The following is a 19472-nucleotide window of genomic DNA, read 5'->3' as shown; positions in this document are numbered from 1 at the left end:
ACTACCAGAAGATCCAGCAATACCTCTCCTGGACATATACCCAGAAGATGTTCCAACTGGTAATAGGGACACATGTTCCACTATGTTCATAGCAGACTTATTTATAATAGCCAGAAGCTGGAAAGAACCCAGATGTCCCTCAACAGAAAAATGGATACAGAAAATGTGGTACTTTTACACAATGGAGTACTATTAAGCAGTTAAAAATGATGAATTTATGAAATTCTTGGGCAAATGGATGCATCTGGAGGATATCATCCTGAGTGAGGTAACCCAGTCACAAAAGAACACACAAGATATGCACTCACTGATAAGTGGATATTANCCCAGAAACTTAGATTACCCAAGATACAATTTGCAAAACACATGAAACTCAAGAAGAGGGAAGACCAATGTGTGGATACTTCGTTCCTTCTTAGAATGGGGAACAAAATACCCATGGAGGGAGTTACAGAGACAAAGTTCAGAGCTGAGATGGAAGAAAGGACCATTCAGAGACTGCCCCATCCGAGAGTCCATTCCATATACAACCACCAAACCCAGACACTACTGCATATGCCAAACAGATTTTGCTGACAGGACCCTGATATAGCTCTCTCTTGTAAAGCTATGCCAGTGCCTGGCAAATACAGAAGTGGATGCTCACAGTCATCTATTGGATGGAACACAGAGCCCCTAATGAAGGAGCTAGAGAAAGTACCCAAGTAGTTAAAGGGGTCTGCAACCCTATAAAAGGATCAACAATATGAACTAATCAGTACCCCCCAGAACTGTGTCTCTGGTTGCATATGTAGTAGATGATGGTCTCGTTGGCCATCGATGGGAGGAGATGCCCTTGGTCTTGCAAAGATCATATGCCCCAGTACAGGGGTATACCAGGGCCAGGAAGTGGGAGTGGGTGGGTTGGGGAGCAGGGAGGGGGGAGGGTATAGGGGACTTTCAGGATAGCATTTGAAATGTAAGTGAAGAAAATATCTAATAAAAAATAAATTCTTGGTTATCAGTGTTGAAATCCCACTCTTGTCACATATGCCAAATTTTGAAAACAACTTCTCAGCCATTGAACATGTTTGCCTTGTCAAGACTTGTTTGTGTGTGTAACTTTATGGATGATATGGGGAACTAAACCCAAGGTCTTGCACATGTACTTCTAAGTTAATACCAGTGGATGTTTGCCTTATTAAGCTCTTTTGACTGACCTGGAACTCAGGATCATTCATTCTCAGCCTCCTAAGCAGTTGGCATTAGGGCTGTGTGCCACTATTCTAGCTCACAATTCTTTTCACCTGTACTTGTTTTCTTAACAACAGCAAGGGAAAAAACTAAAGTCGGGTTTTATGTAGGTAATAAGTTAGACTAGTTTAAGAACTCCTTGGAAAATCTTCAAACAAATCTTACAGGCCAAATCTTACAACAATGCCCACTTGTCGTTAATATAGCAAGCTACGTTATGTCTTTGCAAATGGAATTGATTCCAACTTACCTTATTAAAAATAAATGAATTTTCAACATTAAATAGGGTTTGATAACCAAATTTGCATTTTTATTCATAGGTAAACTGAAAAATTCTTAGTAGTTTGTCACATAATGGATGCATCTGAGCCAGGAACCAAGAGATTAAGTTGCATGTATTCCAGCATTTAGTACTTGGAAAACTTACCACTTCTAACCACATTTAATATTTTTATTTTAGGAGGAAAGTATGGCTTTCCCTATAGTTATGTTGCTAGTATTCTTCTATGGGATATGGGAGTAATCATTGTATTCTTCTTGGTAGGAATGATGTTCTTTTCATAGTAAGTTATCCTCATCCTCATTGTTGAAAAATAACCTCAAAAAATAATCAAATAAAAGAAAATGTTAACCTTCATTACTCTTGTGTTTTAAACATAGGTATTATCTCCTCGTGTTTGGAACTGGTGATGTCTCTAAGGAGTCCATTAAACTCTGTCAGACCTCCCTATGTAAGAGGTAGAAAATCTTAATCTAAAGTAAAAGAACAAAGTAATTCATTTCAAGTGTCAACATCAATGACTGAATGACAGACAGTAGGTAGGAGAAAGAAATAGAGTAAAACCTTAGGATTCTAGGAACACCAAAATGAGACAGACGTGAACAATTGAAAGACATTTAGGTTGTTACCATTTTTTGTCTATTGTTAATAGGGTGGCTTGTAAGATTGTTGAGCAAATATCTGTGAAATACCTGTCAAATCCCTTCGTCAAGGAGTCATATAGTCCCAAGGAGTGGTATAACTGAGTCATATAACAGATTTAGTTTTAGATTTTTTTTTTTTTGAGGACTCTCTACACTGATTTTTTTTTTGAAGATTCTTTATACTGATTTCAGAGTGGATGAATGGAATTGCATCCCTAAAGACAGTCAATGAGGGTTCCCCCTTTTCCACAATTTCCAAACATGAATTAATTGTCTGTTATTGACCATAGCTATTCTGACTGGGATAAGATGAAATCACAGACAATTTAATTTGTATTTTCCTAGTTACTAAGGATAATTAGCACTTTTTGAGGTATTTTTGGCCATTTTTATTTCTTCTATGGAGAAGTCTGTTTACATCTCTAGCCCACATTTTAACTGGGTCATTTGTTTCCTTGATTCATTGTTTTTTGATATTTTGGATATTAATTCTGTCAGGTGTATAGCTATTAAAAATTCTCCCTCTGTGCGTTTACTCTTCACTCTATTGATTGTTTCATTAGCTTTACAGAAGCTTTTCATGTTTATAAGTTCCAAGTTGTCAAACGTTGTCCTTAGTTCTTTGGCAAATGGAGTCCTTTGCAGAATGTCCTTCTCTACTCCTGTATCTTATAATGAAGTGTCCATGTTTTCTTCTAGCAGATTTAGACCTCAATTCAAATTGAGATCTTTGATATACTTGGAACTAATTATTGTGCAGGGAGATTGACATGGGTCACCTGCAGTTCCACACTGCAGATTCTCATATGTGAGTATATCACATGGGCTTACCAGAAAATAACAAAGAAAATATAAAGAGTTCAAAGTGGAGAGGGTACCTGGGAGGGGAATAGCAGAATTCAAGTGACAAGAAGTGGGAAATTAAATAACAGGGACAGAAGTCCAACTGGGGAGTAAGGAAGATGATCAATACACAAGAAAATGGGGTGGGGGACAAATAACACCAAGGTTGTTTGATAAAGCCTCAAGGAATCACATTATTTTATATCTACCAGTACCAGACATGAGAAACATCCTTTTGGATGTTTGGTCAAGTTAGTCCAAGTAACACTAAAAAGAATATATGTTATAGATGTAGCTCTTTGTTGTTGCTCATAGGTTGAGATTGATGCCTAATGCTGAAGACACTGCATACTTAAGGTGCAGGACTCAAATGACTTGAGCTGGATCTGACCTGAAATCCCCTTTCATATGGTCTATCTTCCTGGTTCCAGAAAATATTACGCAATCTGAAGAGAAGAAAGCAATTAACATTCCTATCCAGCTGCATACTTGTGAATCATGACAATTATGAGCATGGTAAGATATGTACAATGGTACAATAAGTGCCACTCATATCTCAGTGCCAACCTACAGCTATCTCATTGGATTTAAGATGTACTCAATAGGATGGAAATCATGACTGGTAGGGAAAAATGAGCCAGCTTCCCTGGGGCTTGTGAAAACCTTGTGGACCTTGTGTGCCACTTTTCTAGACTAAGATAATCGTTTACTACATTCTAGATCTTATCCCGATACCCACAGGTGAGGGTAGCCACCACCCCTCAGCAAAGAAGCCTTCGGTACAGCAAATGGAGATTATCACAGACAACCACATCGGGACCTAATGTGGAGGTCAACAGATTGTGAACAGTTCAACTCCAGTGCATACATCTATTCTAGCTCCAGTATTCCCCAAGTTCAAGGATCATCATGGAAGAGGGGCCATAAAGATCACAAGAACCAATACATGGCTCTTGGGTACCAGAAAGTCTGGTGCAAAAAGTCTTTCCCAGAAATGTCTGAAGAAACTAGACTAGAACACTGACAATATCAGTGGTCGTATTAATGAGGAAGAGAAAAATTTCACAGGGCCACACCCTTAAAAAAAAAAAACTTCAAAATTTGACTGCTAAGAGAAGGAAATTTTCCCTCTCCCAAGCATTAGCCCCCTTATTAGTTATTCAATACAAAGCGATCAACCTTGAAATCATATACACACATACAAACAAATCACCAAACAAAAAACTGGCACAGAGGTTGGAGATGTATATATATATATATATATATATATATATATATATATATATATATATACAAACACACATATATGTACATGTGATATATATTAAATATGTGAAATACATTTAAGATATATATTAAATAGTATAGACTTCTAAATTCTTTAAATATATAACATTATATATATAAATACATAATATTAAAGAATTATTTATAATTATATACACATATATAAGGCTACCATATATATTTAGGGGCTACCATATATAAAAAGAGGCTATCACCAACTTGAGAGTAGGGTTCATGAGAGAACTTAAGGGATGATAGGTGGAGGAGCTGGAGGAAGGAAAGGGAACAGATAAGGTAATTCTATTTCAGTTAGAAATATATTTTAAAAATAAGTTTTAAAAGCTTAATTAATGGTAACAGTAACAGGTAACAAATGGCCTTATGCTTCTAATCAACTAGGTAGAACATGCCTACTTGGGAAAAAAGAAAGAAAATTCAAAATACCCCAAATTCTAAAACATTTTGAGTACCAACATGAATCCACATCTGGGAAATTCTATACCATTAAAAGGTGTTTCATGAATTAAAACATTTTTAAGTTCTGTATAAAAATTTACCTTCAAATAGGTATATATAAAATAACAAAATTTCATGTTTCTTTATTCCCTTTCCTAAGATATATTCCTATGGATATTCAAATATTCTAAAAGTTTGAGATCTGAAGACCTTCCCATTCCATACATTTTAAGTAAGGGGCGTGTCACCTGTATTCTACTATAGTTGGCTCCTAAGTGTCTTCTTATGGATCCAATGAGCGAGGTTCTCACTACTCACCAGTTAGGTCCTGATAATCCCCAAGCACCAGTGTGACAGTCACCTTGTTCTCTACATCTATCCACTCCACCACTCACAGAAAGAAATGGGCTAGTCTCAAGTAGTGACAAGTCAATTGCATCCCTTACAAATGATTTTCTTCCAAAATAATTTAGAATCATAAGAATGGAATGCGCTTGAAAACCAGATAGATTAAACTCATTCTTGCTGTAAAGAAATCAGTTGAATACATGCCTGCTTATTAAATTCATTGAGTCAGGCATCACTTGTCTGAGAAATCCCAAAATTTTGTAATAAAATTGTAAATCCATGTATATATACCTGCCAATATAGTATTTACCACTATGTATTTAAAAATCTCTAAAATCAGAAACTATATACAGTCAACTCAAATCACTGTGATAGTTTAAAACCATGCTGCATCTTGATGGAAGTTACGCAGATATGAGAACCAGTTACATGTGTAATGAAGCAACAGATACAGATGTTGCATTAAATCAGTGGTCCTTGCCCTGTGGGATTAAATGACCCTTTCATAGGAGTCACCTAAGACCATTGGACAACACAAACATTTACATTACAATTCATAGTAGTAACAAAATTGCAGTTATGAAGTGGCAACGACAGTTTTCGTGGTTGGAGTCGCCAAACCATGAGGAACTATATTAAAGGGTCACTCACAGCATTACTAAGGGTCAGAACTATTGCCTCAAATGCTTGTTAATTAAAACAAAATATACAACTACAGGGTTTGCTACACACAGGCATGGTTAAGTACATGGTTAAGGAATTAAATTTCAAATCTGTAAATGCTCATTTTTTTTTCTGACCGCGTAAATATTTTTTAGCTAATCTTGGATCCAACTATCATATAATTTTTCAATAAAGGACTGAAAGTAAAATAAAATGTAAAGGTAGAACGGAATCTTCGAGAGCTGATTTGAAGGAGTTCCTTGCATTCGCTGGGGGGAGAAAAATTATCACAACGATTCCTACTCTGTTCACAGGAATACGGATTAGGGGTTTTCTGTTATTTTCTGGCAGAGGAGTTGGTTATTGCTCTTTTTGTTTTGGTTTCTTTCTTTCTTTTTTAAATTGCACTGTGTATATGAGAAGTGCACAAGATGTTAAGAGGAAGTACAAGTTGTGCCCAGAAGGAGGGAACTGAGACAGGAGAGACCAAACAAGAGGGAGCAAATACCATGCAGTGATTTCCACTGTTTTCACAACAAATGCTTTCTTTCCTAGTAAATGCTCCATTGTAGTACACAATAAAATAAAAAAAAAAAAATACAGCAATACAGACATTATAAAGTTATAGAAACCATCACACTACAGTGTAGTGATGTTCTTCATCTGTGTAGCCACCATCTTGAAGCCATTAGGCACTGCATGCTGTCACTTTGCCATTGAAATGATAAAATTTAAAGCTAAACTCTTACTGTAACCATAAACAGAGAAGCTTCAGAAATATTAGGAAGTAATGAGATACACAAGGGGATGTTTCTGGTGAGAAAAAGAGCCTAGGGTTGGTGGGCATATAAAGAACATAAAGGCTGAGGCCATCCATAGGCCCTGCCCTCTTTCTCCAGGGCTGTACTGTTCTAAGAACAACTGTCCATGATAAAGGCCCAGTCAAGGGATTGAGCAAACAGTTCCTACACTTGGGAAGCTTCACAGCATCATAGGCAGTTTTTACTACATCTGACTTACATCTACAAATATCGAAAGACTCATTCTTTCAAATGAAAAAGCAAAAATAAAAATCTATGTGAGAGTAGACTCCAGTATTTTGTCCTTATATGCTGTTGACACAGGGTACAGAGTAAAAAATATTCTTTCTTTCAACACAAAGATAGATACCTACCTCCAGTTAAGCATTACAGTTTTAGACAAATTTATTTAAAGATTAAAAGGACAAGAAAGATGGCTCTTACAGAAGACCCAAGAGTTCAGTTCTCAGGACTAACATGTGGCTCATAACTGCCTGTAACTTCAGGTTCAGGGGATCAAACACTCTTCTGACCTCCATGGATACTGCACTCATATGTAGACATATACAAACACATGTACACACACACACACACACACACACACACACATGCAAACACATGTGAGTGCACATACTTACATACACATAATTCAAAAATAAATCTTGTTTTTAAAGATAAGCAGAAAATAAAAGCAGAAAAAAGTGCAAGTTTTTTCTGAAAACAAGTATATTTCCTAACAATTTTTTCTTGAAACATATTTTATAGATAATTTGGCCAGAATTCACAAACTTGATTCAACAAGAAAAGTTAGTGTAATTTTACATTTCTACTATCTTCTCTATTTGACTTCTTCTTCTTCTTCTTCTTCTTCTTCTTCTTCTTCTTCTTCTTCTTCTTCTTCTTCTTCTTCTTCTTCTTCTTCATCTTCAGTTTCTTGTATGTTTGACTTAACTTTCTGAACGTTGCCCCAAATATGTTTGGAAAGTCTAGAGATCCTCAAAGCCCAAGATGTTGTAGTTCTATATCTACCGTGGACAACTAGATGGCAGAAGCTCTACTCACACAACTAAAGTCATTACCGGAAGAAAGATGCGGCAATTACAGACACAGAACTTGACATTCTCCCCAAACCATGACTGCCTTTTCTCTATTAGATCACAGTATAGAAAGAAAAGTAGGTAACTTACTATTGACATAAATGAGTTTCCCTCTGGTGTCTCTGTAGGTCAGAAGTGCTTCCAGTCTGTTGGTTATGTGGTAAGGATAAGGCAGCCCTTTGACCAAAGAATGTTTTGCAATGTTTCTTTATGATAGGGCAGAAAGACCAGTATTTCTGTGTGTGGCATGTGTGTTTGGTGGCAGGGAAGATTAGCAAGAATGGGATATTTAAAAAAAAGAATGTTGTAATTTTTTTTTATTAGTGTTTGAAATGAGTTCCAGGGTCCAGTGGTAAAGGCAGTTCCCACCGGCTGTCTTCTTGACTTGCTAAGCATTTTAGCTTATTGACAGATAAATGTCTACATTTTATTACAGTGAGCCTTTGGAAAAAAAAGATAAGCATTTACTAGGTAAGCAAATGTAATTTCTCTTTTAAAATATTAGAATGAATGTTTTCAAAATGTCAATCAAACTAATGCTTGGCTTGCTGTTATTGGAAAAGAATAGTATTTTGGATCATGCTCCTTTTGTTGAGGTTGTGCCGTAGGTAGACAGCAGTAGCCAGGGATATGTGCTGAAAATTCCAGCACAAAATACTCTTACACAAAGGAACATTGTCTTTATATCATCAACCCTCACCAAAAAAAAAAAAAAAAAAAAAAATGTTGCGCTCAAATTCTCACTTCGTACCTGGTGAGATACTTCAAATGGACTCTGAGGAGAGGGGTAACCTTCCCTTTCCATGTCTGCAGAATATTTCCTGTCTTTCACTTGCACCAAATAACTCTTCTCTCATCTCAATAGATTCTATCTTATATCAAAGCACATGTTCATCTCTTGCTTGAAACCTTAATCACTGTGTTGAAAGAAGTCTATTGGGGGCTATTACAATGAAGTATTATAGCTTGGGGCCTGGGGAGATGTTTCAACAATTAAAAACACATCCTATACCTCTGAAACACCTGATTTCAGTTCTGGGTACCATATGAGTTGGCTCATGACCACAGACTTCTGAACTCCACTGGCACCTGCACACATGTTGCAAACATCCACGAACACACACACATACATGCAAATAAATCTTTAAAATTACAGACTCAGTAAGAAAAACTTGATTTTAGATAATGGAGTTCCAAGGTTAAGGTGCAAGCCACTCTCACATGCTGGTGGGAACAAGCAAGCTCTCTGTGGCCTGGCTTAAGTGGTGGGACTCATCCCATCTATGAGATCTCTGACTTCATAGTCATCACTTAGCAAATGGTGACCACATCTAAACGTCTCCTTGAGGGTTAAGTTTCTATAGATACATACATACATACATCTATATGTATGTATAGGGTAAGATATAAGCTTTCCATTTCCACCAACATTTTAAACATTAAATAGATATAAATTTACATAAGCAATATTATTTCCTTAATAACAGTTGCTTTTGACCTTAGACAAAAAAAAAAAAAAACTTGCTTCTTAGAAGCCACAAACTTCGAAGACACCTTAAAGACACACATACTAACCTAATCCTGTATTTTAATAATTGTCCCAACTGCCAACTAGCAGTATTCTGTGATACAATATTAGAAGGCTTGTGTCATGAAATGGAACTAGAAACACTTGCTGGTGATGCCAGTGCATGAGCCTGTAGCAGGAATAGAATAAACGCTATTTCATCTTTGGAATCATAAGCACCAATGTATGTGGTTAGATTAGAGAGTATCTCGAGAAACATGTGAGGCTTGTGAATCCCTAGGTCAAGATAGGAAAAGCATCGGAACCAGAAGTCTGAATTTAGAGCAGTACCACTCAACCTTCCTAATGCTGCGACCCTTTAATACAGGTCCTCATGCTGTGACCCCTCCCAACAATAAAATTATTTCATTGCTACTTCATAAGTGTAATTTTGCTACCGTTATAAACCATGATGTAAATATCTGAGATGAGCATTATCTGCTATGCTACCTGGAGGCAGGGGTTGCGACCCACAGGTTGAGAGCTGTGCTTGAGAGGCTGCAGAACTATCAAGGGTGACAGCAGCACACACAATCAAGGGTGACAGCAGCACACACAATCTCCATACAAGACTCTGCCGAGGCCGTGAGAAAAGAGAGAAGAAACAGCATGTTATCTAAAAACAAACAAACAAACAAACAAACAACTTGCTTTGCCACTCCAGAGCTAGAGCTCTTGGCTGACAGCTGGGTACACAACCACCAATTCGGATGGCATTCGCACACTACAGGTAGCTTTGCTTGTGCTTTTGACCAGCTGGCTGTACACCAAGTTTCCCACAGCCCTTTCGATGGGTTTTGTTCATCTTCATGAACAGTTTCCAGGACTCGAGGAAACAGGCTTACCAGTCAGCCATACAAAATGCTACAGAGGACAGAAGAGAGATCTGTGGCGTAAGGGCTGGGTGGAGCAGTCAGAGCTCCGCGCTTTCTCTAGGCAAATATCCATTGAGGACTTTCTGCATGAAACCTCTAAAAGTTTGTCCTTTCTGGTTTTAAAGGGGAACTTCATTGCTTTGGCCTGATGGGACCATTGACGAATATGTCAGAATAAGGTTACACAAGCAGAGGCTGTCCTGCTGCCTGTGAGTCAGGAGAGAAACACCAAGCAAGGCCCGTTGTTCTTCAGACACATTTACACAGTTCCAGCATGCACAGTGCCAGGCAAGCAATGTCTGGGGAAAAAAAAGAGTCTTATGACCTCTTATCAGAGAATGGGAAGGCAGAAAATCTATGGACAACTCGATAACAAAGTTCAGGGCAGTTAAAGTTCCTATCACATGCCTGGAAGAAGAGAAAATTCTCAAATCAAGGAGGAAATAGTGAATCCGGATCTATAGTTGAGAACCAAATTTATATATTATAAAAGCTTAGTTATATAATAATGTTTGTATATTAAGTGCAAAATACATATTGTTAGTGTAAGAGGGATTCAAATCACTTTGATAGACAAAAATCTACGTAGTGCGACACACATGTTTTTAATAATAAAAGTGGCCATATTCTAATTAATTGGTCAAAGGCAAATTACTTCTAACTTGTTCTCTCAACAACCAGAATAAAACCCTTACCTGCCTTAGTGCTTAATACTTAAGGGATGTCTGTAAATACCTTAACCGCTCAATTAAATATTCCAGGTTAGGACCAACATTGAAATAAGACCAATTGTCAACGTTATCTTGCCCAAATATTTAACTTCATTATACTTTTGAGCTTTTCTTTCTTTAACTATAAAACATGGGTGATTGATAACTAGCACACAGGTTTCTTTCTGACAGTGCAGGAAAATAGCATATACAAACCAGGCATAACACTTCTGGAGGGGTTCAAAACACACCATCTTGAAACACAATGCATGCTGTTTGGGAGGAACTATGGAGCCTTTAGAAGGACTAAGCAAAGGCAGCCAAGGAACGGGCTCTCTACCTCCCCCTGGAGTTGATGCTTCTCATGTGCTGACACAGGCTCCCTGACCTGCCCCAGGAGCTGATGTGCTGAGGAGCAGGCTCTCTAGCCACCCCAGGAGATAATACCTTTCATGTGCTAAGTACCCTCCCCTAGAAAAGGAGAAAATCTGTACCTGGGGGCTGCAAGCAGAAGTTAAAATGAGTTTTCGAAATCAAACCTTTAGCTAGATTTTCCTACATACATCCTAGGCACTTCCCTGTAAGTTACTCCCTCTGCAAGCTTCCCCTATGTCTTATTAGTTTTTTTTTGTTTTTTGTTTTTTTTTTTTTTTTTGTTTTTTTTTTTTTTTGTTGTTTTTGTTGTTTTTTGTTTTTTTTTTTTTGTTTTTTTTTTAGTTTAAGATGTATATTAAGATCTTGGATACAGTTTTTTTTTTCTTTGAATTTTTTCTGTGCTCATGAAAATTCTAAGTAAATTTTGTTTTGCTCTTATCTACCTATTAGTTCAATGTATTGGCCCAAGTCACAGAACTTTAGAGAAATGGGGTTTCACCAGGATGGAACATCATTGGCCAGAGTATCCTGCTTACACCTAAAGCTCCAGCTGACATCTTGAAGACATCGGTGTCAGGCAATGGCAAGAAATTTTTATATAAGCCTCTCAAATAGCTACCTATAAAGTGTGGACAGTTAAGTTAAAACGTTCACTAGAACATGCTCACTGGGGAACAAGGAGATTATACCAATTCACTATTCCATATAGGGTTGTGGAGTCTGTCATGCTCATACTAGTTTTTGAAACTTAGGGAGTTTTAATTTTTCTGATAGTCCTATTACAAATGTGCATGCAATACTAATGTTTCAAATTATTCCTTTTCTTTCTAAAGCTCACAATTTATCTACCATCAAGCCCGTTCCTGGGAAAATGAAAGTCTTGAAAATAAAGGAACTGACAAAGTTGTTGTATGCAACTGGAAATTGATCCCTTGCTTTCTTCCTCCACCCAGTTGGCAAGCTTTCTTTCCTGACTATTATTCACATTCAGGGATATCTGGGGTGGGGGTGGGGGAATACATAAGATTGTCGAACATTTAGCAGATGGTTCATACCCTCAGCCAGAAAATCATCTTGCCATCTATTTGATTTGACTCATTGGTCTGCACTTATGTCTCACTGAATAAGATACACATACAAGTAGATGAGGATTAAGGAGCTGAAACATAATTAATTCTGCTCCAGTATTCACTTTCTGGCCAAATTCTTTGCTGTTTCCCTAACTGTAAATATAATAAACTTTCAGAATGAAACCATCCTGCCCTTATGAGTTGTCAGAGTGCCCTGACATTTTACACGGTCATAGACACCTATCTCCTACATTCAGCTACTCACAACGGTTAAGTTATTGCCTACATGTTCAGTGGATGGACGGAAAGTAATCCAAGCATGCGTGCTGACACTATGATAGTGGCAAAGATACTAGTAATGGTCTATTCCTTACCCTAACATTCTGTTATGGATTGACTTTGACAAAGAAACTCATTTTTTTTTTTTATCACAAGTAAGCTATTTGTTCACAATAACTATTTTACACTCAAAATAATTTTATAACTGATTGTTGAAGTCTTGCTGTCTATTGTAATGATAAGTATGGGCCCAAAAAACCTAGATTTTGCACATAGACTCAAGTGACCCTGCCCCCCAAGTTATTTCTGATAGGTAAATAAAGATGCCCACAGCCAACAGGTAGGCAGAAGAGACATATGTGGAGTTTAGGTAACCTGGGCTTGGAGCTAGAGGAGGACCATGAGGAGAATGTGGAGGAAGAAGGAGAAGTTGCCTTGAGTTAGGCGAGTCATGAAAATGTGGCCCTGAGGATTGGCCAATTGGAGTTAAGAGCAGTCCAGAAAAAACATAGTACGGAATAACTTGAGGTTATCAATAGGAAAGTAGATTCTAATAGCACAGAGGGTAGATATTTGCCCAGTGCCTGTACTGTTTAAGCCTTATCATAAATATAAGGGTTGTGTATGCCTTTTATCCAGGAACTAAATGATCAAAGGAAGAGTAGAAACCTCAAGTCCAGATAAAAATTTTCTACAACAACTGATAATATCCTTAATAATCATCACAAGCCATACATTCTAAACATAAATTTTAATAATGCTTATAGGGAAAAATTCCAGCCATGAAATGAACTTAAATAACCAAAATGAGCCTTTATGAAAATAAAAGCTTTTGTTATGAAGCAGAAATACTTTGGGCGACTTTATACTTAGCAGCGTCTCCAAACCTTTCCAGGCACTTGAGTTAAGAATTAGATGCTAAGATTTGCAACATAAAAGAACTAGCTAGTGTATTTGGGACATACTATATATGAATAAAGTATATTCTTTGCATTACTTTCAACCAAGAAGTCAAGTAGATATCAAGAAGCTTAGGAAATGCCATGCAGTGTTACCTTGCTGGAAAGGACCTTATGCAGAACTCCTCATCACCTGCACTTTCATTATAGTAAAAGACACTCCTCCTACGTTCATGTGAACCATGGCCTAGCTAGACTCACCAACACACCCAGAACAGATGGAATACTGTCTCCACAGGTGACCTCATAGAAAGGATTTCAGAGTCAGTTCAAGGTCCTAGAAGCAGATGACATCACAAAGAAGACAGATTTTCCCCAGACAACACATCAAGAAACGACTTCCTTCTCTATTTTCTCTCTTTTAGACTCTCACTTCCTTGAGAAAGAAAATGCTTTTTGTTTCTTTTTTTTTAAATACACATCTTTCTCTTTCTTTCTCTCTCCTTAACGTCTGATCTTCTGGGATTGGCTTTGTTTCAAACTTATCTTTCCTATCAGCCTGATGGTTTTCTTAAGTGAAGCACAGTTTTTATACTGCCATACAACCATTGTCTAGATTTTTGTCATGTTACATGATCAGTCTGATTGTTGTAATGTCAATATCTAGATAGTATCAAAAAAACTGAACTACAGTAGTCTCTACAAATATGATCATCAATTAAACTCATGGAAGAATATGGATGAAGGGATGGTATCTATGACCAGACAAAATCTCACTGTCCTTCCTGTGAGTGAGATCCTAATTCCTAGGAAAAACAAGATCTCCATAAAAGCTTATTGAATGTTTCTTGCTTATGATCCAAAATTTTCACCTTGTAGATATAACTACTCTACACAGAGGAACATGTACAGTCTCTGTGAGAAAATACTGTTTTTACTATGAATTATATGACACAAAGTATCTATTTTTCACATGTGAATGGAAGACACTAGGATTACCCATCCAACAATTGAGATGCAACCATTTTATTGGGCTGACATATTCAAGAGACTAGAAGATAAATGTATTGAATTTGGGGCAGTGTGCTTACATTTTCTTTTTTCAGTGTATTTTCTCCTAATGTCCACCCTCCCCTTTTCAGAGCTCTTACTACTGGGTCACTACTCAGATTCTTTTGCCAGACATTAATTCAGCTTTACCTTTAAGATAACTTACACTGAAGTTTTAGACAGAGGAAATGAAGGGCTTCAGAACACTCCACCACAGATTATGTCACTTAGGTGTATTCGGTATTGTATTAGTCGGGGTTCTCTAGAGTCACAGAATGTATGGAATGAGCTTATGGAAATTATTGGAATGACTTACAATCTGCTGTCCAACTAGCCCAACAATGGGCAGGTGTGAATGAGAAGTCCAAGAACCATGTTTAGTTCCACGAGGCTAGGTGTTTCAGCTGGTCTTCTGTAGTATAAGCTGGAATCCTGAAGTAGGTTCTAACAGATGTGCTGACAAGTAAGTAAGTGCAAGCAGGCAAAGAACAACAAACACTTCCTTTTCTCATTGTCCTTTCAGAGGCCTCCAGCAGAAGGTATGGCCCAGATTAAAGGTGTGTACCACCACACCTGGACTAGGAACTTGCACTGTCTCATGCTGGCCTTGAACTCAGAGATTTTCTTGCTCTGTCTCCTGGGAATAAAGGCATGTACTACCTTACCTGGGCCTAAGTTTTTCATGGCCAGTATGCCTCAATTCTGAATCACAGACGTGTGTTCCATTTCCGTATTGTAGATCACTCCAGATGTACTCAAGTTGACAAGCAAGAACAGCCATCACAGGTATTTTGAGCTAGTAATGTGATAACAAAGGAAGAATAAATGTGAGGAGGACTCCCCAACAAACCAAATTCCACCTGCATAGAAAAACATTCCTGGGGGATGGAGAAGAGACTATACAGAGCACTTGACACTTGAAGTATTGGCTAAAATGCATCCGTTAAGCAAGCCTAGCAATTGGACCCTCCCACTTCCCTTCAATTCCACCATACATTTTACTTTCTCAAAAAGTCCTATACCCTATAAGCTAGAACTCCCATTTCCCTTCATATTTTCAGTTTCCACAGTTTAGTATGCTTTATTTTTAAAGTTGAAAAGCTCTTGATACTAGTTGCCTTTTTGCTTCTTTTGATCTTATCTCATAGTCTTCTTTGTATCTGTATAAGTATTATATAAGCTCCTTAGGTCCTTTCTCCAATTCCTTCATTGGGAACCCTATGCTCAGTCCAATGGGTGTCTGTGAGTACCCACTTCTGTATTTGTCAGGCACTGGCAGAGCCTCTCAGGAGAGAGCTATATCAGGTTCCCGTCAGCAAGCACTTGTTGATATCCACAACAGTGTCTGGGTTTGGTGATTGTAAATGGGATGGATTCCCAGGTGAGTCAGTCTCTAGATTTTCATTTCTTCATCTACACTTTGTAACTTATTCCATGGGTGTTTTGTTCCCGCCTTCTAAGATGGATAGAAGTATGTGCACTATGGTCTTCCTTCTTCTTGAGTTTCATGTGGTTTGTGAATTGTATCTTGGGTATTCTGAGCTTCTGGGATAATATCCATTTATCAGTGAGTGCATATCATGTGTGCTCTTTTGTGACTGGGTTACCACACTCAGGATGATCTCCTCCAGATCCATCCATTTGCCTAAGAATTGCATAAATTCATTGTTTTTAATAGCTGAGTAGTACTCCATTGTGTAAATGTACCACATTTTCTGTTTCATGTCCTCTGTTGAGGAACATCTGGGTTCTTTCTAGCTTCTGGCTATTATGAATAAGGCTGCTATGAACATAGTGGAGCATGTGTCCTTAGAGAAAGGACCTAAAGAGCTGAAAGGGTTTGCAGCCCCATAGGAGGAACAACAATATGAACTACCTGGTACCCCCAAAGCTCCCAGGGACTAAACCACTAACCAAAGACCACACATGGTGAGACTCATGGCCCCAGCTGCATATGCAGCAAAGGATGACCTAATTGGACATCAATGGGAGGAGAGGCCCTTTGTCCTATGAAGGCTCTATGCCCCAGTGTGGGGGAATGCCAGGGCCAAGAAGCATGAGTAGGCAGGTTGGTGAGCCAAGAGAGGGAGTGGGGGGGAGGGGAGGGGGATGGTGTTTTTTGGAGGGAAAACCAGGAAAGGGGATAACATTTGAAATGTAAGTAAAGAAAATATCCAATAAAAAAAGTATTACATAAAATGCATGTTCTCTATTAATCTTTCTTTGACTTATTCAATCGGATACACAGAATTTAAAAAAAAGTAAAGACAAGGTTTGCTTATTTTGTTTTCTCTTTTATACTTGAATAAAATGTATTTACACATAAATAAATAAGCAAACAAATAAGTTTTCTCCAGTCAAGTGTCAATGGGTATATAAACTACATTCCAGAACAGGCCTCATACTTATACCTAGGAATAGTTAGCCATGGTTTGGTGTGTGTGTGTGTGGGGGGGTACTTTTTATCATGTTATTTTCCCATTTTTTGTTTTATTGTTTGTCTATTTTGACATTTTAAGTTCCTAGAAAGAGCATAAGGCTGGGAAGGAAAGGTAGTGTGATGTTGTAGGAGATGTGGGGCAGGGGAAAACATGATCAAATACATTGTATGAAAAAAATTCAGATAAGAAAACACTCAGTAAATCTAAGGGTTTTTCTGCTGTTATCAAAGCTTTTGTCTCTTGCCCATTCTCTTTTTATATCTGAGGCAGACTTAGCAAGTATGAAAAAAGACATAAACCACAAGGTCATTTAATGATTCATCGATCTGTTAGCACTAAAACTAAACTAGAACTGTTAGCATTAAAACTGAAAAAAAAAATGAGTTTATATAGTGAATGGAGAAATTGTTTTGATGGAAACTGAAACTCTCCAGGAAATCCATGCTCCAAGAGAACAGATCCAATGACGCTCTCTGCCTTAGAGATGAGTCTCAGGAACCAAACTTTGTGATCCAGAAAGACGACCTGCATAAGGAAATTTTATGAATCTTCACAAAAAGATACATCAGGCTGACTCAGCCTCTCTGTGGACTGCATTCTTTTGCTTCCGCCTAACTTCTGAGAGGGAGCTTGGAAAAAAAACCCAATTCAAGATTAGCCTTTAAGTTGCCTCCCTTTTAGTCAATTAAAATAGTATTCTGACCAGCAAAATGCAATTTATCAAACAATCCTTTGAATTATATTATTAGAATAAGTTATATATAAGTAAGTATCATTTAAATGAAATAGTAGCAAAACATATGATTAATATAGAATCCATATATTTTTCCAGTGTTGGATGGTTACAATACAAGCTGATTGTGCTTCTTTTTCAGAAAATAGGAAGAGTGGTTATCAAAAATCAAAGCAAGGACAGTTGTAGAATTGCTCATCCGTGCTAAATTTGGGCATAGAGTGTAAATATATGGCAGATGCTATACTAAAGGAAAATGCATTGAAACTTCAACTCACAATGCCACTGTAAGTGTGTACCAGTAGATTCTCTCTGTATTCTGTGGAACTCTGCAGACATTTAGGGATGAGAAGTCCAGACAGAAGTATTTGGCTCATCGATAGAGCAAAGGAAAAGTAGAAAACTGACAGGAGTCTCACCTGAGACAAAGAACAGAAATTCAGTGCTTAGAGCAACAAGAAAACAAGAATCTGGCTAAGTGTGTGCTTGAGGACAGTGGGTTTGGGCCGGGGGATGGCCTGGGTACTGTCTCCTTGGGCGTCTCGGACCTTCCCAGTTGAGATGGGTTCCACTGAGCGTCCAGACACCCAGCTCCTGCACAAGGCTCCGGTGTTGGCAGCCATGTATCAGGGATGGAACCTCCTTCCCATCTCTATCTTGAGTGTTGGTGGCTTGAGGGGGTTGTGTCACAGCCCTTTCACTTCCTCTAGAAGGAAGGCACTGCTGTCTTCATGTATGTAGTTCAAGTTCTTTGATGTGTTTTCTGGACTCCATGCCCACGGCAGCTATTTATTAATGTGCGAAACTCAATCACTGACCCATCCTTACCACAGGAAGGTGGGGCCTTCCCGTGTAGTGGGGGAACACCATTACTTGGGGCAGAAGGTTCTGTCTGAACTTGGAGTGGGGCATGGTTCCCCCAGCCCCTAGCCTCTCATCTTTTAGTGACGGGAATTGTGTTTCTGTAGTTGACTCAGTCCTTCAGTGCTTAGCAGTGTTTCCTGCTCTGGTAACGGGGTTTCAGCGTGGTAGCTTTTTGAGGCTAGCTCACAGAAACTTGACTGAAGACTAAGGATGACTGACAGGTCTTCAATTTTCCAGTCAGCCAATCAAAATACCTTCCCCACCCTCTGAAATTGTAGCTTTCCTTTAGACAGGTCCTGGAACTTGGTGCCTGTTGGCAGAACTTAACTTTTAAAGGCTTCAGGTGGTCCATGGCTTCTCCCTGCTTCCTCAGCTCTTGTAGCTCTGGTGGCCATACTGCGTGCCCAGTAGAAAAAGGCCTACTGCGCGCCCAGTAGAAAAAGGCCTACTGCGCTGAGATACTTCCCAGCAGATGCAGATTCCGGTTGACGTTTGAGAGGTGTAAGGGTGACAGCGAGAGGTTGGATGCCTGGTAGACAACATGGCTGTGCCCCTGCCAGGGCTTCAGACCCAGACTCCATGAATCCAGCACAGAATGCCCGTTCTTGCCTCTATCTCCGCCTTCCTCTCCATTTCACTCTTGAAAACTGCCCAGCACTGACCTGAGGGTTATGGCTGGAGAACGGGACAGTGAGGACACCAGCAGGAGGCAGGGCCCATGGAGACCACATGCCAATGCCTTTGCCCCACTTAATGGCCGCAGGTCAGCTCCAGTAATCCTTAAAATAATTTAAAAAGCCTCCAAGGACTCCGATCCCCTGTCGCCCATCCATTTTAAGCATCTTGGTGTTTTCTGATTACACTTCCCTGCTCACCGCTGCTGTCCCAGCCCTGTGGGATGGGGTTTCAGAGGCTGCCAGCGCTTCCCTTGGCTTCCTCTGGTGTGCTGTTACCCCCC

General features: G+C 38.7%; 1 protein-coding gene across 1 annotated transcript in view; it reads right to left on the bottom strand.

The window, feature by feature from the left end:
- Nucleotides 1-13711, bottom strand: part of LOC110317225 (hyaluronidase-5) — a 27936-nt gene extending 14225 nt beyond the window's left edge. Inside the window, exon 1 of the mRNA XM_021191655.1 lies at nt 13583-13711. The gene's annotated coding sequence lies outside the window, so the exon portion shown is untranslated. The remainder of the gene's footprint in view (nt 1-13582) is intronic.
- Between the last annotated feature and the right edge of the window lie 5761 nt (nt 13712-19472).

Source organism: Mus pahari, chromosome 2 (assembly GCF_900095145.1).
Source record: "Mus pahari chromosome 2, PAHARI_EIJ_v1.1, whole genome shotgun sequence".
NCBI lineage: Eukaryota > Metazoa > Chordata > Mammalia > Rodentia > Muridae > Mus > Mus pahari.
Note: the sequence above shows the minus strand (reverse complement) of the source record. Positions and strands in the feature narration are given on the sequence as shown.